The following is a 23,441-nucleotide window of genomic DNA, read 5'->3' as shown; positions in this document are numbered from 1 at the left end:
ACACACACACACATAAATACATTCATACATATTTACATCAGTGTGTACTGAAAACCATGAGTTCACATCCACACACCTGACCTGATTCACAGCACAGGGTTCAACCTAATTCTCGAAATTTCTGTACTGGCAACTCCCTTCAACAGCAGCGAACTGACTCACATTATCTTTAGTACAGTTAATTATGTGGTCAATCTTTGCACATGTAACTAATTTCCAAATTCAGTGACAACCATCTCGCCTGCAGGTAAACCGTCCTCTTGCCACTCAGGCTCGGACACCCCACATCAAGAAGACCCACTGAAAGGACAGCCTACTCACCCCACTCAGCCTGGGACTCCCCACGCCAGATGCAAGGCGTGGAGACAGTGACTTCATCTCCTTACGTGAGGAGCTGCAAAGCTGCAATGCACAGGGGCACTCACAAGAGCACGGAAAGAGTTGGGGGCCACCAGGCTCCTGTGTTGCTGCTAGCATGTGGCTTCCATTTTCCAGGTCCTCTAACAAGAAAAGAGGGCTGGCAGTCCATTGGCCATAATGTCTTCATGCACAGGAGTAGGAACCATGAAGGGCAGGGTGAGGAACAGGACCGACTGCCAGGTGACTCGGGTTCCTTCCTTTGCAAAACTTCCCAGAAGTCCCACAGATTTCTGCATCCTGTCCTTGACCGCAACCCAAGGCACGTTGTCACTCTGAATAAAACTGCAGATCAGTAACTAAGGAAGGAGAGACTGGATATTTGGTAGTGACCACAATTTCTGCCACTCCCACTTCTTTACTTACTGGCCGATATCCTGCTTTCAGGAATAACTGAAGACCTTGAAGCATTGTCGACTCTCACCTATCGCTAGGTTTTTAAATTCCCACAGTGAGTCATCCTAAGGGCAGGAACTCTTAGAGAAGCTTAAATGGTGCTCAGCTGCTGTATGACTACTTCTCTATTAATCTAAACATCCCATACGTGAGAAAATGGTGCAAGGGGCCTTTACAAGAGCTTGCTGACACTCCAAGAAAACCACCACCTCTGAGGACATATTATAGCCCTTTACCTGTGTAAGAACACTATGCAAGGAGTAGATCAAAACTCCAACCCCAACCAGCACACAGTTCAAGAGAGATGCGGGCAGAGAGAAGTGAAACCAGTCCAAGCTCTCTGCCAAGCCAAAGGAAAGGGAAAAAGAAAAAGGGGGAAATAATACAGTGGAAGATAACCTCAGAAATGGGGGGGGGCTGACACATGAGAACCACTCTTTTGGAAGTCCTAGGGAGACTTATTTTGTAAAATCACCCAGGAGGTAAGCCTTGATACACTGCAGATGAATTCATCTGAATCAATGCCGTTTCTCTGCAAGGAAGACCCGAGGACTGCTATTTAATGGAAAGGCACTACAGAAGTTTTTCTATTTATAAAGTATTATAGCAGTGTAATTTCTTGACATTGTTCCAACATCCTTCAGATCATAGATGTACAGGGTTACTTCTGGAAGCAGGAGAAAGCATGGTGTATGAGGAACTCATATACTTCTGAAATAGATGCATTTCACCTCACGGTCAGGTAAACCCCTGCTACCCTTTAGCTATGTGACCTGTTCAAGGTGTTTCATCTCTGTGAACCTCAGTTACATCACCTAAAAAATGGGGAAAATAATGCCCACCTCAAGGGTTAATATATGAGGATTATATGAAATAACGTATATAAAAATTCTGCCACACAGTGACTTAGTAAGTATTAGTCCCCTTCCAAGAGAAGGGCAAATCACAGAATTACTCTAAGGACTAAACAACAGAATGTATCACAGATATAAAAGTGCCTGGCATGTAGTTTGTATGTCCAATAAATGTTACTTCCTTTTTACTCATCCACACAAAAAGCCATGTTTTCTAGCATGATTGAATGGTGTTCTTGATAATGAAGTTTAACCTTTTATGCACGGAAAATAATTGTATAAACCCTCACTGCGTTAGTAAACACTGTAGACTAAAAATGACGCAGCACCTCCTTGTTCATTGCAGCATTATTCACAAGAGCAAAGAAGTGGAAGTAACCCAAGTGTCCATCAATAGATGACTGGATAAATAAAATGTGGTATCTATATGCAATATTCAGCCTTAAAAAGGAAAGAAATGCTGTCACATGCTACAAAATGGACAAGCCTTAGGGACCTTACACTAAATAAAATAAGCCAGTCACAAAAAGAAAAATACTGTATGATTCCACTTACATGAGGTACCTAGAAGAGTCAAATTCACAGAGACAGAAAGTAGAACGTGGTTGCCAGGAGCTGGGGGGAGGGGGGGTTGCTGTCTAATAGGCTCACAGTTTCAGTTTTGCAGGATGAAACAGTTTTGGAGGTGTGTTGTACAACACTGAATATACTTAACTCTACTGAACTGTACACATAAAAATGGTTAAGGTGGTAAATTTTGTTATTTTTGTATCACAATAAAAAATAAAATTATTTTTTAGGTGATATGACTTGTAAGCTTTCCTCATAATGCAGGATCATCATACTGATTAGTGATAGACTATGCTACAGATAAATCTATGCAGAGATGACTCCACATCAAGCCTCAGGAGTTACTCTAGAGTCTGCTTTCTTAAATAAATATCTGGGATTTGTTAGGATTTAGCTGCTAAAGGAAAAAGTGAAACTTGACATCTTTTGGTATATAATATGTGGTATTACCGTCAGAGAATTTCAAGATGTGAAAGCTGGAAAAAACTTTCAAAATTACATTTTAAAGGTGAAGAAGTGAAATCTAGGCTGTAATCATACTAAATGATTCGCCTAAGATCATACAGGTAACAATTATGAACAGAGCTGGAAAGAGATAACATCTCCTGACTCCCCCTACAATCCTCTCGTACAACTAGGACTGGGCTCTCCAGAATGCCTCACCTCTGAACGGCACTGTTTAATACGCTGCCACCAGGGGGCAGCACGTGTATTAGTCTGGTATTCTGAAACCCCAACTTAAGGCCCCAGTACGTGTCTATTGCCCCTTCCTCCACTCCCCCAGTATATATGCGCATTTATAGCACTTTATTAATATCAACAGGAATAAAGTTTAAACAACATCTATAATAAGTTTTTAAACAAAACAAAGACTTAGGTCCAATGAAGGTTAACAACCTTCCTATTCCTTCACTATTTTTAATTTATTCCAATCCCAATTAACGTAAGGGTCAATTACTGTAAATTTTAAACCAAAAGTGAATTAGCCACGGAAACCCTCCCATTCTTTACATTTTGAACCAAATTTTCCTAACACTTGGCCTCTCAGGCTTCGTACCACAACAACATCAAGCCCATCGGCAACTTGTCCTCCATCTTCCTTTGTCAGGCTCAGTTTTTCTTCCTAACGCCCCTGTGTTACAGAGGAAGCTCCGTCAATAGGCCTAACTCTTCAGCAACTTTTCAGAAGTCGAAGAGAGATTCTAGATGACGGTAATTTCCACTCTGTTTAAATGATACTACCAACTGGAAGCTCAAACCATAGCAGCTGATGGGTGAGACGTGACAGGGCCGTCCCTCAGCAATGACCCTGTCCACCCTGAGACTTCCACAGTTTCATCTAATTCGAGAAGGGAGGGACAACATTAGCAATGACATTTAGGTAATTAATCCTGGAGGCAACTCCACACTTTCAGGCAATAGCGACCAGTGAGACCATCCAAAGAGAGGACCATGATCTTTATTTCACAAACAAATTTCAAATGGTTTTCTTCCTTGAGCTCTCTGCTTATATCCAGCTGCTCTCATGTAATTTACTATTCACAGATCAATCTTTTTCTTTTTTTAATAAAGTTGTTGTTGTTGTTGTTTTTAGAGGCAGGGGTGGGGGGAGAGTAGGGGCAGAGGGGGAGAGAGAGAGAATCTTAAGCAGGCTCCACGCCCAGCACAAAGCTCAACGTGGGGCTCCATCTCACGACCCTGAGATCATGACTTGAGATGAAGTCAAGAATCAGCTTAACTGGCTGAGCCACCCAGGAGCCCCCCCTCCCTGATCAATCTAACCTAACAGAAAACTGGCAAAAGCAGTTATGGCACTGTTGGTTACCAATGATAAAACAGAAATGAGACATGCACAAGATGCATATAATGAATGGATCACTGCAAAATGTATTCAGATACTATTCTGTAATCCTCTGCCAAATATGATGTGTCCACTGGTGAGACTTAAAGTCTCCTCTCTAAATAACATTCTGGTTTTAATTTAATATTTTCCATATAGAATATTTACCATATTTAAATATGGAATATCACCAGAAAACCAGAAATAGTTATTTTTATAACAGGTATATAAAGTAAATTTAATTCAGTAATTTATTCAAGAGTTATTAAAAATAACTTTTCATAATACTCAAAAAACTGAAATCAGATAATTTAAAAAAAAACACATCTATTAGGGGGGCTTAAATTAAAAAAACCTGACAATATCAAGTGCTAACAAAAATACGGAGCAACTGGAACTCTCATACATTGTTAGTTGAGATGCAAAATGATGGGGTACAGGCACTCTGGAAAAGTTTGGCAGTTTCTCAAAAAGTTAAGCATACGCTTACCGTATGACCCAGCCATTTTGCTCCTGGGAATCTGCTCTAAAAAGATGAAAAATTTTGATCACATAAAAACCTATATACCAATGTTTGTAGCAGCTCTATCCATAATCCCCCCCAAACTGTAAAGGATCCGATGTTCTTCAACAGTACATGGATACATAAACTGGGGTATGCCCATAAGATGGAATACACTCCTCAGCAGTAAAAAAGAATACACACATGGAAGAATCTCAAAGATGTTGTTTGAGTGAAAGAAGCCAGTCTCAAAGGTTGTATACTATTTAATTTCATTTATGTGACATTCATTATGTGACATGTGAAAAGGCAAAACTTTTCTAGATGGAGACAGATCCAGGTACCTAGGTGGCTCAGTTGGTCAGGCATCTGACTACTGATTTCAGCTCAGGTCATGGTCTCAGGGTCCTGGAATCAAGCCCCACATTGGAATCCGCACTCAGTGTGGAATCTGCTTGGGATTCTCTCTTCTTCTCCCTCTGACCTGCCCCCGACCTCATGCTCTCTCTCCGCCCCCCTCAAATAAATAAATAAGTAAATAAATAAACAAATACTAAAAAAAAAAAAAAATAGATGGAGACCAGGTCAAGGGTTGTCAGCAATTAGGGGAAGGGTTTGACTTAAAATGGGACAGAATGAGGGAGGGCTTGGTATTTTCTGGTTTTGTTTTCTGGCTTTTTTTGGTGGTGGAACTGTTCTGTAAAAGAACTGTGATGAGGGTTACATCAATCAATTTTAAAACTTGCAGAATTATATAAGAAAAAAGGCCAATTTTACTTTATATAAATTCTAGTAATAATGAAAGTATGAGAGTATGTAACTACTCTAAACAGTTAAAAATAAGAGGTAAAAGTAAGAATAAGAGAACTCTGAATTAAGCTAATGCCTGGCATACATCAATATTTATTATTAAAAGAGACTTAGGAGATGTAAAAACCAAATATAATGAATGGGCTTTGTTTTGACTCTGGTTTGAATAAACCAACTGCACAGACCTTTTTAGGCAAATGGGGATATTTGAATATAGTATTAGATGATATTAAGGATGTTTCATTCATTGTTAGGTAGGACTATAGTTACGTAAAAAACTAAACTTTAAAAAAATTCATACTAAAATATTTAGTAATAAAATGACATGATTTCTAGCGTTTGCTTCAAAATTCTCCAGAAGCAAGCAAAAAAAACCTCAAAAAAAAAAAAAAAAACCCTCAAAAAAACAAAGGGAGAAGGGCAAATGGAACAGTGTGGCAAAGCCAGCATGGTGCACGGATTTCTGATGCTGTGTGGGTTCATGAAGGTTTAAGGTTTACTGTACTCTCCTTTTGAGTACGTTCATAATAAATGCTGAGAGAGAAAAAAACAGTGACTTGATCTTCATAAATACTCCCCCAAATGCCCTAACTGTTCTTTATTCATATATAAGATACACTACAGTTGACCCTTGAACAACACTGGGGTTGGGGGCACCAACACCCTGCATTCGAAAAATCTGAGTATAACTCTGACTCCCCCAAAACTTAACTACTAAGAGCTTATTGGTGACCAGAAGCCCTAGTTGTAACATGTATGTCAAATAATGCATATTTTGTATGCTATATGTATCATATACTGTATTTTTACAATAAAGTAAGCTAGAGAAGAGATGTTGTTTAAAAAATCATGGGGAAGAAAAGTACATTTACAAATACTGTATTTATCAAAAAACAAAAGCTGCATATAAGTGGGCTCACAAAGTTCAAACCTGTGTTGTTCAAGGGTCAATTGTGATTTCCCCTTATAGTTTTTACTAGGCTTTTATACTCTGTATTTAACTTCACAGAAAGCCAAGTTGAGGGAGAGAGTCCAGGCAGTTGTGATTCTTCTCACAAATAAGGGCTTCATAATGGTACAAGTAATGGCTTAAAGAATGCTTCTCAAATCTCATTTAATGCTCATAAATTAGTAGAATCACCATGAGATGAAGAAATATTAATAATTTTCATTAACTTATCTGCTGCGTACTCCTAAGTGCAGGTGACAACATCAGGAAGAGGTAACTAACACTCACAAGTTTAAAGATAGATGCAGTAATATGAACACATGGAGGAGAGGACAGCATAATAGGAGAAGTCTAATTTACTCTTTCTCACTCTAATTTATTCTGACATAACTCAAAATATCAGAGTTCCAATAACACTCTCAACCAACTGGAAATATCTTTCTTACTGGTGGCCTATTAAGTGGAAGATACTATGTGGGAATCAAAATGAGGTTCTCATCTAATGCTAAATAGTTTAGCATGAATTTTGTTTGAAATAGTCCAGCAGCGTTTAAGGCTAGTGTGCAAAAACAATTACACAGGCAAAAATAGCAGAGAAAAGTAAAAGGTCGAAGAGCCGCAAGCAGCAACGGCCCCATCGGGGCGCAGAGGCAGGACTGACCCGTGGGGAGGACGGCGCACAGGAGTGAGTCAAGGGTTCTGACCGCTGTTCAGTGGAGCTCATCTGTCTCCTTCACCCAGAAGCCTCTCTTCCCAATGCTGAAGGAGAGTACCCAAGCATCTGGAGTCACCGTGTCAGCAGGGACGAGCTGAGGCACCACACCCTGGGGATTATTAGCGCCCGGTAAGAACTACGTGATGGTCCCAAATGTCTGGAGCGCTGCCCTGATCCGGCAGCAGCTACAGCAGCACAAGGTGAGGTGACTGAATGAAGGCCTCCCAAAGATCCCCGGAACCTGTGAACATGTTACCTTGCATGGCATAAGGGATGTGATTAATGTTGAGGGCCTTAAAATGCAGAAATCATCTTGGATTATCCAAATGGGCCCGATCTAACCACACGAGGCCTCCAAAGTGTAGCAGCTTTCCTGGCTGGGGGCAGAGAGAGCTGTAACCATGGCGGAAGGGCAAGGGGACAAAATGCCATCTGTCAAGGTGGAGGGAGGGGGCCATGAACCAAGGAATGCCGGTGGCCTCTCCAAGTGGGAAAAGGCGAGAAAACAGATTCTCCCCCAGGGCCTCTGGAAGGGACACAGCCTCACTGACGCCCTGATTTCAGCCAGTGAGACCCGTGTTGACTTCTGCCCTAGAGAACCATAAGACGAGTAAGTATGTGTGTTGTTTTAAGCCATGAAGTTGGAGCCACCTTGTTCCGGCAGCACCAGGCAGCCCTGCTCCTCGTCCCTGGGCCTCTGCATGTGCCTGCACCCCCTTCTCTCACCTCACCAAGCAAGCATATTTTCATTGGAATTAAAAGACAACATCTTCCACATCTCACATCTCTGCCCAAAGGTCTTTTCCCCTGAAAAGTTCTCCCAAACCTACTTACCCAGGACAGGTCATGACCCCCACTCCATACACTCACTCGGCACCTACACCTCTCCAGCTCAGTGCTTGCTTGACTGCAGCTATTCTCTCCTTCAGAGCTTACGTTTATTGAGCATTTACTAAGTACTAAGTACCTAAAGAAGGATTTTTCATGGGTTTTCTCATTCAATCCTCCCAACAAGCCTATCAGGTAGACATAATTATTATCCCTTATTTTTTTAAATTAGAAAGGTCAAAATCACCCAGCTGGTAGGTGGCAGAGCCAGGATTTGAAGCCAGGTGGTCTGACAAAGGAGTTGTTGCCCTTAACCGAGCATTAACACCTGTCCCCCGTGTGAGAAATCTAAGTTCCAAGATCCTGTGCATTTCTTAACACAACAGCCCCAGTGTTCAACGCAGAGAAGCTTCATAGTTGCTGAATATGAACAAATGGGACAAAGATGGTTTCTCCCCCTACTATTCTTTTTTTTTTTTTAAGAAAAACTTTTTTATTATGGAAAGTCAAATCTATACAGAAGTGATGATAGAATGATCCTCCAAAAACCCAAATCCCAACTTCAACACTTATCAATGTAGGGTGATACTTAACACCAACATTTAATCAATTCAGTATTATATGATCTAGTAGAAAGAGCCCGCCTTCAATATTCTTTTTGGTTTTTTTTTTTTTTTTTGAGATTTACTTATTTATTTTAGAGAGAGAGGGAGGGAGAGAGTGCAAGCGGAGGGGAGGGAGAGAAAAACTCAAGCAGACTCCACACAGAGGGTGGAGCCCAATGTGGGGCTTGATCTCATGACGCTGAGATCATGACCTGAGCTGAAACCAAGAGCCAGATGCTTAACTAACTGAGCCACCCAGGCGCCCCTCAATATTCTTCTTTTACAGAATCACATGTTCCTAGTTCTCACCACATATTCATTTACCTGTGTTATTAATTCTTTCAAAAAAAAAAAAGCAATCTTGAAATGGACAAGTCTTTCTAAGCAAAACATAAATCGAGGGAACTATAAAGGGGAAACTAGAATTTTTTTCCCTATATAAAGTTAAATTTTCTGCAGAGCATAAATACTGTAAACAAAGTTAAAAAATGGGGGAAACAGTTGTAACACATATGGCAAAATATTAGTATCTCCAGTGTATAAAGAATTCTTACAAATCAATAAGAAAAAGATCAATAACATGTTATCTGGAAAAATGAGTACAGGGATGAACAGTTTCACCTTTAACCTTAAACAACAGAAAGACAAGGACTTCCACAAGTGACACGGTACTTTGTCACCTTTGTCAAGGTACTTCCTCTGGTGCTCCAGGATTTAGGAGTAAGACACTAGGACAGAAGAAAAAACAATTCTTACCCGTAAACTTGTTTCTTCAAAACTGGGTCACCCTGGAATCCAGCACCATAGGAAGTGTGAAAGCTTACAAAGTCTTTGACTTCAGAATCCTTGCCAAATGGGACAGCAGGGTAAGTACTCACACCTCACAGCGTGACCAGTAGACCATGGACCAGGTATCCAGCTCTCAGTCCTGACGGGGGATGAAGAGGAGGGCGAGTGAAGAGAGTTGAGTGTTTAAGAGACAAGGGGCTTCAAAACAAAAACAAAAACAAAAACAAACCACCCAGCCTCTGCTGGATGGCATCGGAAACCCTGGGCCTGGGCCCAGGAAGGAAGGTATTTCCATTCAGTGGGAAAATGTGGTCCACCATCCGAGGGGCCACAGGGTGGCTTGAACAGAGGAGAGTTACCACTGACCTAGCGGAGGGGTTCAAAGTTCTCAACTTGAGAACCTGCCTTGAGAAACAGCAACCATATCCTCTCCTTCAAGTAAGGAAAATAAAATGAGAAAGAAAAAAGTGTATTTTCAGCCATCAGGCAAAGCCCATTTTAGGAATATTGAGCCTCTTGGATGAGGGTTTCTGAGTCTTTTAAAGTCATAAATTTATATTAAAAAACAATTCAAATCACCTGCCAAAAATGGAGAAACCAAACCTAGTTAACCTAAACCTTTAGATCTAACGTCCAGCTTATAGGAAATATAGGGGATAGAGGGGCAATCTAAACCATACTATACAAAAAGCCAAATAAATCCAGAATGTGAGGCATTTATAGGCAACCAAAGGCCACCAGTAAATCATTGGCATTAAAGAACTCACTGGGACTGTGATAGACCAGGGTCAGCAAACCCCGGCCCTCAAACAAGTCCAGCCTACCAGTGGAGTTTAAACCAAAAAGCCTTGAAAACAAAACTGTATTGGGACACAGCCACACTCATTCGCGTCCATATCATCTACAGCTACTTTTTGCAGGAACGCACAGTTGAGTAGTTGCCACTGAGACCATACAGACAGCAAAGCCTGTGGGAGTTAGTGTCTGGAGCTTTTCACAAAGTCTGCCAAACCCCTGTCCTAGATTAAAAGAGGTAACAGCTACTCAACAAAATACCCCGTGTGGACCTTGTTTGGATTCCAACTCACACAAACCAACAGTAAAAGTGCATTTTTGAGGCGATCCAGGAACTTTGTGGACTGGGTCTTAGAAAACATTATGGAATTACTGTCAATACAATCAGGAGATGACAATGGTATTAAGGCTATATGAGAAAAAGACCTTTCGTTGGAAGCGCATACTGCACTATCTAAGGGCGACGTGATATGGCGTCTGGAATTTAAACCGCTTCCACAACAAAAAAGATGAAGCAGATAATGGCCAAAGAAATTGTTTTAACAAACTGTTCGATCTATTTGTGGAAATATAATGGGGAATTCATTGTACTATTCCCTCTGCTTTTGCATTTGCTTTAATAAAAAGAAAAAAAAACCCCAAACCTTGATCAAAAAGTAGAGCCCATAAGGACGCCTGGGTGGCTCAATCGGTTAAGTGTCCTACTCTTGATTTTGGCTCAGGTCCTGATCTCAGGGCTGTGAGATCGAGCCCTGTGTCTGGGTCCACGCCTACTGTGGAGCCTGCTTAAGATTCTCTCTCTCCCTCTTCCTCTGCCCCACCCCTTCTTTAAAAAAAAAAAAAAAAAAAAGTAGGGTTTACAGCCAGACAGCCTTTCTCTTCAGGCGGGCCTCCCACCTCACCCATTCTGACACGGAGTCCGGCCTCAGCACACCCTTTGCTCCTCTATCTCTGAACATAGTTACATTTTAAGCTCCTTACCCCTGTTCATGGTGTCTGCCACCAGGAATGCCCCATTCCACTCCTTAGCCCATCAAAATTCTATTCCCTGCTCAAAGTCCAGCCCAAATGTGACCCCAGCCAGGTCCTCCCGCGACAATTCATCTCGCTGTGCCCCAACAGACCATTGCCTCTTTGAAATTTCTTTCATCCTTAACACTTCAACTCCTTACTGTGTCTGTTACCTCAAAATGCCATACAAACCCCGAGACTCCTAGCAACTGGGTCGTTTCTGTAATTCCACTGCAGGAGTATAATAACACCCTGTGCACAGTAAGCTCTGCCTATACAGCTCTCAGGTCCAAGGCCAGGTCCAACCTAAACAAAGCTATCCTGCCCTGAGCAGCTTCACTGACAAGAGTGAGACCTTTAATTAAAGAATGAATTTCTGTTAAATAAGAGGCTAGTCATGTTTACCTGATGCTCTCTTAATAAAATCTCTAATTGCTAAGGTTTGCCCCTTAGTAGAGAATGTTCTAGAGAAGAATGCTAAGATTGCTTGAATGTGTCCTCTTATCATCGCCTCTCCTTGGGACCCGTCCCTCTGCAAACAAACAATGCTTCATCCCCCTCCATACCAGTCTGCAGGGGGCCCTACCCCCTGGTAAAACACCTGGCTAACTGTGGGTACAAAGCCTTCCAGCGACTCCACTTAGAAGAGCTGACACAGGCTGGAACTTTCAAGAGATCTCACTAGATTAAAAAAAAAAAATGAACAGATAATTTTAAAAACGGTTAGCCTCTGTCTCTGTTCTCTTGTACTTCCTGCTGCCCAATAGCTAAGGCCAGCATGAATAACCACCCTCTCTAGGTCTGATGCTAACAGTTAAGACACGCGTTGGCAAGGTCAACTAGTCCAAAATATTTATGAACAAAAATTCACCAATTAGAAATTAATTTAACTTTACAAATTCAGCTTTTGAAATACAAATACTCTACTAGGGTTGTCTGCTTATTCAGGAACTTCTGGCTTCTCCTGGGAGTCATTTCAGGAAAACAAGGCATTTTGGGAAAATGAGGGCAAACTGCAGGAGCTCTCCATACTAGCATTTCAATAAATTGAATGAGACCAGGGAGAATAGTCTTCTGTTATAGGAAAAAGTACATAAGGACAGTGTGAGACCTACACTTTATATAGGTCAATCCAACAGATTTAGAGGTGTCCTTTAGTTTAGTTTTGCTTTTTTTTATGGGGGGGGGAGGGGCAGAGGGCGAGGAAGAGGGAGAATCTTAAGCAGGCTCCACGTTTGGGGCTCGTTCACAAAACCGTGAGATCATGACCTCAGCGGAAATCAAGAGTCTGATGCATAACCCACTGAGCCACCCAGGCATCCCTGTCCTTTAGTTTTTAATACATGATTTCTCCCTAGGACATTTGGCAAAAAGAATGATCTGCTTTTTAAAAAGTGGTTACAGGGGTGCCTGGGTGGCTCAGACGGTTGGGCGTCTGCTTGGGCTCCGGTCCTGGCCTCCGGGTCCTGGGATGGATGCCCCGGTGGGGCTGCCCGCTCAGCTGAGAGTCGGCTTCTCCCTCTGCCTCTCCCCCTGCTTGTGCTCTCTCTCAAATGAATAAATAAAAAATCTTTTAAAAAAGTGGCTACAAGTCTCATGCATTTTCTTATCAGTTATTTAATAAGGCAAGCTTGGAGTCAAGAAGGTACTTTTAAAAAAACTGCACTGACAGGGTTTCAAGTGCAATGACCGAGTTATCTTTGGCCAACGGAGTGAATGCGCAGTAACCCGACGTGCCGATTAAGGCAGCAAGAGACATTTCTCCCCATGATTCAGACATGACGTGTCCCTAACAGCTCCAAAGAAACCTCAGGTCATAAACTGACAAATGCCAGAAGTTTCTGGATTTCTTTGGCAGCTTTTGGTTTCCTCACAAACAGGAATCTCCGAAATTAAAGACAGAATTTCCGAAAAGCGCTGCCCTCGCTCACCGGAGAGCTGGTTTTTAAAACTACCTCCTGGATAATCACCACTGTCTCCCGATACGAACGCGCAGCGTCCACACCTGCAGACCGTTCCTAACTCTTTCGGCCCTCGCCCACTCTGGCGGGGGCGCCCGCGTCCCGCCGCGTGCAGCGGCTCTGGGGACCCGTGTCGTGGCCGGGTGCCCCCCTGTTTTCCGGCTGGGCCCGCAGGCCGCCCGCGGCCCCTTCGCCGCCAGGCTCGGTCCCCGGCCTCCGCGTTCCCTCCCCGGCTCCCGCGGCCGCCGCACTGGGGGCGAACGCGCCGCGCCGCGCAGGGACGGACGCCCCGAGTCCCCGGCGTCCCCAAAGCCCCCTCGCGGAGGGAGCGGGGACAGGAGCCCCGACTCGGCCCGCGCCCAGCGCCTCACCTGCCGCACAGCGCGGCGCGGTCGGGGACAGCCGGCCGGGCAGCGGGCGGAAATCTGGGGCGAGACCGGCGCAGGCGCCCCCGGGAGGCCGCCCCCGGCGGCGCCCCCTGGAGGCGGGACGCGGCACCCGCCCGCCCGGGGCCCCGAGCATACACCTGGGCACGCGCCGGGATCCACGCCGCCGCGCACACCTGGGGCGCCCCGCCCCCGACGCTCCGCTCGCATGCGTCCCGCCTGGGGCCTCATGGCAGCCTTGGCTGTGTGTGCGACCCAGACACACCCGGGGGCACGCCACAGATACACACACAGAAATGAGCGCGCCCCTGAGAACGCATCCGGGAAGACAGGTACGCACATCACCTAAGGCTCACCCTAGAGCATCCACACTCAGCGCTGGTATCATACTGGATACACGTAATCCTATAGTCGATACCAACACATATTCTCCTATTCTCCCTTTTTATTTTTATTTTTTTAATTTTATTTTATTATGTTAGGTTAAGCACCACACATTACATCATTAGTTTTTGATGCAGTGTTCCATGATTCATTGTTTGCGTATAACACCCAGTGCTCCATGCAGTACGTGCCCTCTTTAATACCCATCACCAGGCTAACCCATCCCCCCACCCCCTCCCCTCTAGAACCTTCAGTTTGTTTCTCAGAGTCCAAAGTCTCTCATGGTTCGTCTCCCCCTCTGATGTCCTCCCTTTTTAAAAAAGCAGTGGTTGTAGGGGACAATGAAAGAAATGACTTCCCGTGGGTTCCCTGGCTCCTAGGACTAAACTTGAACCCCGGAAATTAGAAGAGTGAAGACCAAAAGCTGAAGGAGAATTTTTCTCTAGAGACTTTGTTCATTCTGGGTTTAAGCAGTGCTCCTTTTGGGACCCAGGTGACCAAGAAGGGCACAGCGATAGAGGTCCACTTCTCCTCAAAGACACAAATATATAAGTAGTTACTGGAATAGCAATAATCCCCCTTAATCTTCTTCTGCACCTTCCATTTTTTCATGTATGTGGACTAGTTGAAATTTTATTATGATTTGATTTTTAGCCAAACATTTCCGATAATGTAGATGTGGTTGTGTTTTGAATGGATGTACAATTCCAAAAGAAATCTAAAAGATCAGATTCACAAGCCATAATTTATTTCATAGAGTTCTTTCTTGTCTTGAGAAGTTCATAATTACATTGAAATATTAAAAAAAAATCTTGTCTAGCATATATTTTTAACAACTTATTTAAAGAGTAGCAGTAATCACCTTAATTTTTTTAAATGAAAAATGATTCCTTTCTTTTCTTTTTTGAGGGAGGACAAATTATGTTGGCAAAAGAAAATGAGCCAAATACATGAATCAATAATACCTCTGGTGAAGGAAAATTAAAGTTGGTGACAAGGTGAGCATTCAATTGCATTTATTACCAGGTAAGGCTAAGGAATCTGATTCAACGTAGATTAGGCTCTGTGGGATGAAGTCTTCAGCTAACTCTCAAAAACTAACTCATAGACAAATAATTTAAAGCAGTAGTTTTCCAAATGTGAAAAATGCAAAATGTGTAAATGCAAAATGTGCAAAAATGCTGGACCCCAGTCAGCAATATCAAAGCACCTAGGAATTTAGAAATGCAAAATCTCAGGGCACACCGCAGACCTTCTGAATCACCAATTCCAGGAGTGGGGCCTAGCCCTTTAATGTTTATGATGTACTTTCAAGTTTGAGAACCATGATTTAGTGAAGATTTGCTCTAGTGCTTCTCAGACTGAAATGTGCATGTGAATCAACTGAAGATCTTGGTTAAAAATGCAGACTCTGGTTCAGGTAGACTGGAATAGGATCTAGATTCCCAGGATTTCCTTGTGTATGAGCACACACACAGGGACACTGTGTGAATACAACTGCCCAGCAAAGGCAACGGTGTGGACTGCCTTTAGAAAGATGAGAGTCACATAGTTTTTCAAGGAAACTGAGTGGTCAGTTACGAGTCCATGGCTTGTCAGTTTAGTATTGGTGGGTTACACGAGAGTGCTTTACAAGCCAACTGCTCTGACAGGTTTAGGAACAGAGTTGACCGGTGGAGGCTATCAGGTTGCATCCAAATTGTAGAGGTGAGTCACTGGCCGAAAAGGGTTCACCTACCATCAGCTGTTTTTGTGCTCATTCTGGTCCATTACTTTGCCATCTAAAATCTCCCATATCCTCCAGGCTCAGGGTCAAGCCTGCAAATGACTTACGTAGGTTTAAAGCTCAGCAGACATTTCCTTCATCAACTCAAATGATTTAAACCAACAAATTATCTTTAATTGGAATTATCCAGTTTGACCATTGTTGTTATCTAAATCCAAGTGGGTAATTGCCAAGCTCTGTTTTCCAGACTTCTGTGCAATAAGGTAGATAAGGTAGATGCCTGATTTATATTTATATTTGACTAAATACACTGCTACTTTATGTGAAAGGGGCTGGCCCCATGTCCTGCTCCCCTCCCACATGCCTCCAGCATTGCAAGTAACATACTACAGATAGGAACACATCTTCATCTTTTGAAACTGTAGTTATAATGTGAAATAAATTACAGAGCAAGGAGACTATATAAGGAGCTTGAAATTTAAATAACACTACAAAATCTACTGAAATATTACCAAATTATTCTAGTAAATCATTTTAAAAAGTCATCTTTGGCCCCAAATAACCTGCAACATAAATCCAACACTTGTTTTTGTATGGCCCATGAGCTAATGAGTTTTGCATTTTTTAATGTTTGAAAAGAAAAAAGAATACTTTGTGACACGTGAAAGTTACATGATATTAACAGTTCAGTATTCATAAATAAACTTTTACTGAAAACATAGTCACGCTCATTCAATCGTGGACTCTGTGGCCCACAAAGCCTGAAGGATTTACCATCTGCCCTTTTATAGAAAGAGTTTATCTACCTTGCCCTATAGTTTTTTGCTCCAGCCTCTGTTACAATACCTACCCCTCTCTTCTGTAATAGTTGATTTATACAACTGACTCCCTACTGGACTGAGTTTCACGAGGGCAGACTTGTATCCTTTGTATGAGTTTCCAGCACTTGCCACTGTGGTACACAGAGTTAGGTATTCAATAATATTTATTTAAGTGAACTTTACTTTTTGATCATTTTCCCACTATGAACTTAACAAAAAGGCTTTGTGGTTCAACACAGGATCCATTAATTAGACTAATTTAGAAAATTTGTGTGCAAAAAGTAGAAACAAATACATTCTCCAAGTAATTGGATTCCTTGCTTCCTTTTCTAAACCTGGCTCTAAAAAACTGTTGTTAAATTTGAAAGCAGCAGGGTTATTTTTTCCTTCTTTTCATTCTGTCAAGTTATTTTACTTAGTACCAGAGATCTCACTGCTAAACAATCCCCATGGTAAAGAAATTAACGAACAGAGAAAACCAACCTCATGAAGCTACTTTCATTCACATTAAATTCAATCCTGGTATTTCTGGAATTAATGATTAATGTTTTAAAGATGATGTGCATTGCTGTCAGTTTTTTTGTTTTTTGTTTTTTGTTTTTTTTGAGGGAGAGAGAATGCACACCAGCAGGGTGGGGAGGGGCAGAGAGAGAATCCCAAGCAGGCTCCATGCCCATCGCAGAGCCCCACGAGGGGCTCGATCTCATGACCCTGAGATCATGACCCGAGCTGAAGTCAAGAGTCAAACGCTCAACTGACCCAGCCACCCAGGTGCCCCTTGCTGTCAGATATTTAAAAATAAGGTGTTGACTTTTTCTCCACAAAAGAAATGCAGTATCTTTTCTAAAAAGTTTATGGACTATTCCAGGCAATTGGAATTGAAATGGTTTATGCTATTCTTGCCCAGCTTCTGTACTTCTAGGATAACAGGCAAAGGCTAAAGAGATTATATATGTAAGATTATTTCATTAGTTTTGGTGAATAAATCCCTAATCATGAATTGGAAAATAATTGTAAGAACTCACAGAAAAAGCAATTTGACCAACGAAATATGCCATCCATCATGATGGAAGCTAAGAACCATTGTTAGGCCACAAACCAATCTCTGAGCATATAATATTGCTGCCACTGTTCTTCCTAAAACCATAATCAACCAATTTGGTCCTGCTCTCCAAACAGTAACTTTTTTTTTTTTTTTTTAAGATTTTATTTATTTATTTGAGAGAGAGTGAGAGCTAGAGAGATCACAGAGGGAGAGGGAGAAGCAGACTCAGTGCAGAGCCGGGAGCCTGACGCAGGGCTCAATCCCAGGGCCCCGCGACCATGACCCGAGCTGAGATCATGACCCGAGCTGAAGGGAGACCCTTAGCCAACTGAGCCACCCAGATGCCCCCGAACAGTAACTTTTTAAAGGAAATAATGCTCACCTGGTGCCTAGAAATGTAGACATTACAAAATAAAATGTAGCTCGGGTTGACTTTGGTCAACCCGAGCTACATGACTTGGTGAGCCCCAACCCATGCTCTGTAACACGAGGGCTAAAATAGGGAAGCTGGGTAGTATACACTGAGATGTATGTCGCCTGGGCTAATGGTTTCTTTTATATTTGAACCTTGTTGTGGGGCGCCTGGGTGGCTCAGTCGTTAAGCGTCTGCCTTTGGCTCAGGTCATGATCCCAGGGTCCTGGGATCGAGCCCCGCATTGGGCTTCCTGCTCAGCGGGGAGCCTGCTTCTCCCTCTCCCACTCCCCCTGCTTGTGTTCCTGCTCTCCCTATCTCTCTCTCTCTCTTTCTCTCTCTCTCTGTCAAATAAATAAATAAAATCTTTAAATGAAAATGAACCTTGTTGTTAAAAGTACTAATTCCAATGAACAACCCTGTATGTATAGTTCCAACCATGAAGAGCTTTCATATACATGATTATGCTGGAGGCTTACTCCTGCATTGGATGATAAAGACCAGGTAGAGAATTTCCTCTACTTTACAGATGAAGTAGAGAGCTTACGTCGCTTGCCCATTCTTACTGACGATTTCAAACAGCAATGTTTCTTATACTCAGTGCTTTTCCAGAACAAGTTTTCTTAGTAAGAAAGCAGTCACCCGCTGAAGGGGGATATCTGACGTATCACTTCAGTGTATCCATGGGAGGACTGGGTTTCCTGTTTACTTCGCAGCTAATGTACTCTGTGCTATCTCAGCCTGATGAATGGCAGAGGAGAATTTTCCTTTTTCAGTCTGAAGTATGTTCTGCCTTCAAAATATTTTGAAGGACTAGAAACCTTGCAAATATTTTATTTCCACAAAGGTGTTGGTATTTCAAACATTCTTATGTTTCACAAGAAATTTTTAAATGACCATTTATATCAGCATCCGAAGCAGCTCACTTTTATAACTTTTTATGGTAGACTTCTTGATAAGATTTAGGTTTTTTAGAAAAAAGGGTTAAGCATCTGGGGATGTTTGAAGACCACTGGCATAGCCCGACCCTCTTATTTCATAGAGGAGGAATTAACAACAAAGCAGTAACCACCCCTATCACCCCTAATTGTATTAGAAGCACCTTAGACATGAAGTAAGTAATTAAGTGGCTCATTCCAGGTTCCTGGTAACAAATGGCAAGTTGGAAGTGTTTGTAACTAACAAAAAAATGACTTATGCCTTCAACTTGGCCCTAGGATAATCTCACACTCCTGGCCTCTGTTCTTTCCACTTTATCATCTTGTTTGCTGATGTCTGTAGATTCCTAGACCAGTACTCCAAAAGCCATCATCCATTTACTTTATCAGAAAGTTCTAGAAATGAGTAGTTTTGATTTTCTTTGAGACAAATCTCAAGTCCAGCCATCAAAATTAGTGCTATAGAAATGTAGCTGCTGAGACGAATCTGTTTTTAAAAGATGGATAAAAGTGCAATTGAAATCTACAAGGAATAATATTTTCTCAAACACTTATCACAAGTTGGAAGCAGAAAGCTTTATTGGTCCTTGAAAAATGTCACGTATTTAAAAATAAAATTATTAGAAATGCAGGATGCTCAAGACAGTTTTGATAAACAATGTAACATTTAAAGTACTTGCGGGGCACCTGGGTGGCTCAGTCGGTTAAGCATCTGACTCTTGATTTCGGCTCAGGTCATGATCTCAGGGTCATGAGAATGAGCCCCATGTCAGGCTCTGTGCTGGGCGTGGAGCCTGCTTGGGATTCTCTCTCTCTCTCTCTCCCTCTGGCCCTCCTTCCCCCCATCCCTGCCCCCGCTGGGCCTGTGCACACACATGCACTCTCTCTCTCTTTAAAAAAAAATAATAATAAAGTACTTGCTAAACGAATCAGACTCAGAACATAGTGCTAAAAATATACATCTGAGATTGTTTCTGGACATTTAATTACAGGAGAAAAAACTTCAAGGAAAGTGAGGGTTATCCCCCTTCGATTATTTATTGAATATTATTATGTGCCAAACACTGGTCTAGGGCTTTACATACCTTTTCTCCTTTAAAACTCCCAATAATTCTGTGAACACAAGTAGTATTACCCCCCATTTTATAGACAAGAAAGCCAAATTGCTGAAAGACTAGGTTACTTGCTGAACTAGTTTCCTGGGCTGCCATAAATTACCAGGAAGCCTGGGGGCTTTAAACAAGAGATGTTGCTCTGGAGGCCAGAAGTCTGTACTCACTCACTCTGAAGGTTCTAGAAGGGATCCTTCTTTTCTCTTCAGCTTCTCGGGGCTCCAGGCCTTCCTTGGCTTGTGGCTGCATCACTCCCACCTCTGCCTCTGTCCTCCCATGACCTTGCCTCCGTGTGTCTCGGGGACCTCTCCTCTCATGAAGACACCAGTCTTTGGACTTAGGGCCTGCCATAAATCCAAGATGATTTCATTTCAAGATGGTTAACTCTATCTGCAAAGACCCTCTTTCCAAATGAGATCACATTCTGAGGTTCCTAGTGGACATGAATTTTGGGGTGATGCTGTTCAACCCACTGCACTTGCCTAAGGTCATACGACTGATAAATGGAAGAATGGGATTCAAACCCAGATGTAACACATTTTCCTCTCACATGCAAGCTTTATGCACCCAAATGCCAGCTATTTCCAGACAACCATGAAGACAGTCACACAGCATCTAGAATCTAGCGACGATGTAAATGGTTCAGAGAAGAGCCTACATTGCACACCTGTGGTTCAGCTGGTGATCGGGAAAATGCTGCCTCCCAAGTTTTTGCCACTCAGCATTGCTCTGGAGCCCCCAGTCTCCCCAGAACCTCTCTTGTCTGTTGGGCAAAGCAATTTAGTAACCATCTTGGTTGCTAAAGTTTCCCTTATGGTGTCTCCTTCCCACCTGTGCCCCACCAATGCCCACAGCTTTATTACAAACACATCCGTGGTTCTCTTGAGTAAAGATTTCTCTGTGAAGCCACACATGCAGTTCCTTTATTTGGAAGGAAAAATTATTTCAAATGATGCAGATATTTACAAAGTAGAAGGTGAAAAGTCTCTTTTGTTCCTACTTCTTATTACTCAGAATTGGCCAATGTTAAGATAAACTGTAATTCCTATGAAAGTTTAAAGAGATTGGGAAATGAAAGAAGAAGCTGAGAGCCTTAATATTTAGTATCTTCTTTAGGCTTCTGTCCCCACCATTATCTTTCCTTGTCTCCTTCATTCCAACCACGCTGTCCCACACAGGACTTTTGCTCCTTCTACTTTGAACTAGACACCAGCTTCCAATTTGTGTTTTATGGGGAGCATTATCTTAAAAGAGGCCATAGCCTAAATTAATGTCTTCTCGGTAGAATTTTAGAGGTGAGAGAGGTCATTCAAGACTCTGGGATTTTAAAATGAAGCTGTAATATTCAATAATCATGTTTGGTATTTATTAATGAACACTTCAAGTAATATTAAGCGCCTCACTTTACTGAAAACCAGGGTTACTCAACTCTGGGGATCCTTCTGTTTGGGCTGGTACAGTAAGGGCATCCCCTTATCCATGTACAATATGGCTGGCCCTCAATGGAGTTTATGCCTCAGCGTCCTCTTCACCAGGATGCCCAGTGAAGCTTTCACTATAAATATGAGGCCCAAAGGAGAAGGCAGAGGTGACTGAACCAATATCTGTTCCTGTGAAATAGAAAATTCAACTTGATTTTAAGTTTCATTGCCTCCAGGAAAAACAGATTCACCAACTGATGAAGAATTTTGAACACAGAAGGAAAGAAAATGCCCTGGCAACGTATGACTTGGACAGCTGCAAATGTAGAAGACACGAATGCCTGACTGAAGGGCCTGGGGACTCCCTAGGAGAAGCCCCTGGAAAGGGGGCAGGTAACAGTGCTTAAGGCTGAGGTAACGTAGACCGAAGCTCCACAGGGGCGGGAATCCCCTCTGTTTGCACTTTCCATGGTATCCCCAGCAGCTGGTACAGATGATGCTCAAGAAAATATTTTGGTGGTGGTGGGGGGTGCCTGAGTGGCTCAGTCGGTTGAGTGTCCGACTCTTGATTTCGACTCATGATCTCAGGGACATGAGATTGAGCGCCATGTCAGGCTCCTGGCTCAGCAGGGAGTCTGCTTGAGATTCTCTCTCTCCCTCTGCCCCTCCCCCTTCTCTAAAATAAATAAATAAATCTTAAAAAAAAAAAAAACCTTAAAAATATTTTGGGAAAAGTAATGTAAGAATAGCACCAGAAATCCTCGTGGTGGGATTGTTCTATATTTTGACTGTGGTGACCACACAAATCTCACACATGGTAACATCTCATAGAGCTAAATATGCAAATGAGTACATATAAAACTGATGAAATCTCAGTAAGGTTGGTAGATGTATCAATATCGAACTGTTACCATTGGAGGAAACTGGGTGTAGAGTATTGGGAGCTCTGTATTATTTCTTACAACTGCACGTGGATCGACAGCGACCTCCCAATAAAAAGTAGTAATGTGAAAAAAAAGTAGTAATGTGAGAGTAAAAACAATCTCAGGTGACAGCAATCCCAAATGTAGTAGAATGTGAGTCAAGATAGACTGGCTTTGAAAAGCTAAACCCTGTTTTTTTTTTTTTCCTAAGTTTTTTTTAAAATTCCAGTCAGTTAACATAAGGTAAACTCTATTTAAAAGGGAGAGGGCCCTGAGGGAGGAGACAAAGCAGTCCAAAAGACAGACACGTGTGTGGAAATCTAAAGGAGGAAGCTCCCCAGAAGGGGAGAAAGAGAAATGGAGAGCTGTGAGTTTAGTGCTAGAAATGCATGATGGATCCCAAAATACAAATCACCAAATTGGGACCAATGCCATGTAGAGTGAAGGGGGCTCCGGTGACCTGAACATCTGTTGGACATCATATTTGGCAGAGCCTCTGTGAAGATTCTGGCTGGCCTTGCTGATGATTTCCATTCCCAAACTGGGGTTTGGCCAACCATACCAATGTCCAGATGTGTCTACATCTGTCACTATGTGGAATTTGTAACATACAGGGACTTTATTTCCTCTTTTCTAGAGCTAAACTCCAACCAGGTTTGGGTCCTAACTCTTGGCTTTTATCAATCTATGTTTAACCGTACGGGAGCACTAGCATTCCCTCACCCACCACCTCCCATCCATCACCAAGTGACTCCTAAGCATTTCCCAGATCAGTTCGCATGTCTCCAACTTCACTGCCACTTGGTTACAGCAAGCCCTCATCCTTCCCCTGGACACATGGAGTGGTCTCTTCACTCCAATTCCTCCCCCACTGACAGCCCAAGCGATCTTTTCAAAATAGAAATCCCATCGTGTTGCCCCCCTGCTTTGCAGCCTTCCGTGGTTAAGGCGGCTTGGTCTGCAAACCCTGGCAAATCTGGCTCTAGTTACCTTTACCTGCTCCAGCCAGTGTCCTCCCCCTCCTCCTTGGACTTTGTTCGGCAAGGACTCCAGCTTTCTCACTGAAGGGCCTTTGCATGTGGGGTTTCTTATGCACGCAGTCCGGGTGTTCTCAGCCTTGGCACTGCTGGCACTCGGGGCCAGACCATTTTCTTTGGTGGGGGCTATCGTGTGCATCGTAGAATGCGCACTTGTAGCATCCTCCCACCCACGTCCGTCGGGACGGGCACTG

The 23,441-nt window shown here is 42.7% G+C and overlaps 1 protein-coding gene across 10 annotated transcripts in view; it reads right to left on the bottom strand.

Moving 5' to 3' along the window:
- The window catches only part of GGACT (gamma-glutamylamine cyclotransferase), a 114,474-nt gene extending 100,941 nt beyond the window's left edge, over window positions 1–13,533 (bottom strand). For 7 of the 10 annotated variants that reach the window (XR_013446868.1, XR_013446866.1, XR_013446869.1 and 4 more), the window contains exons 1-2: window positions 13,414–13,533; window positions 9,243–9,414 (exon numbers count right to left, since the gene is read on the bottom strand). The gene's annotated coding sequence lies outside the window, so the exon portion shown is untranslated. The other 3 variants (XR_013446867.1, XM_036097848.2, XM_078070128.1) reach the window with 3 other exon arrangements.
- Between the last annotated feature and the right edge of the window lie 9,908 nt (window positions 13,534–23,441).

The sequence above is a fragment of the Halichoerus grypus genome, chromosome 4 (assembly GCF_964656455.1).
Source record: "Halichoerus grypus chromosome 4, mHalGry1.hap1.1, whole genome shotgun sequence".
In the NCBI taxonomy this organism is placed as follows: domain Eukaryota; kingdom Metazoa; phylum Chordata; class Mammalia; order Carnivora; family Phocidae; genus Halichoerus; species Halichoerus grypus.
Note: the sequence above shows the minus strand (reverse complement) of the source record. Positions and strands in the feature narration are given on the sequence as shown.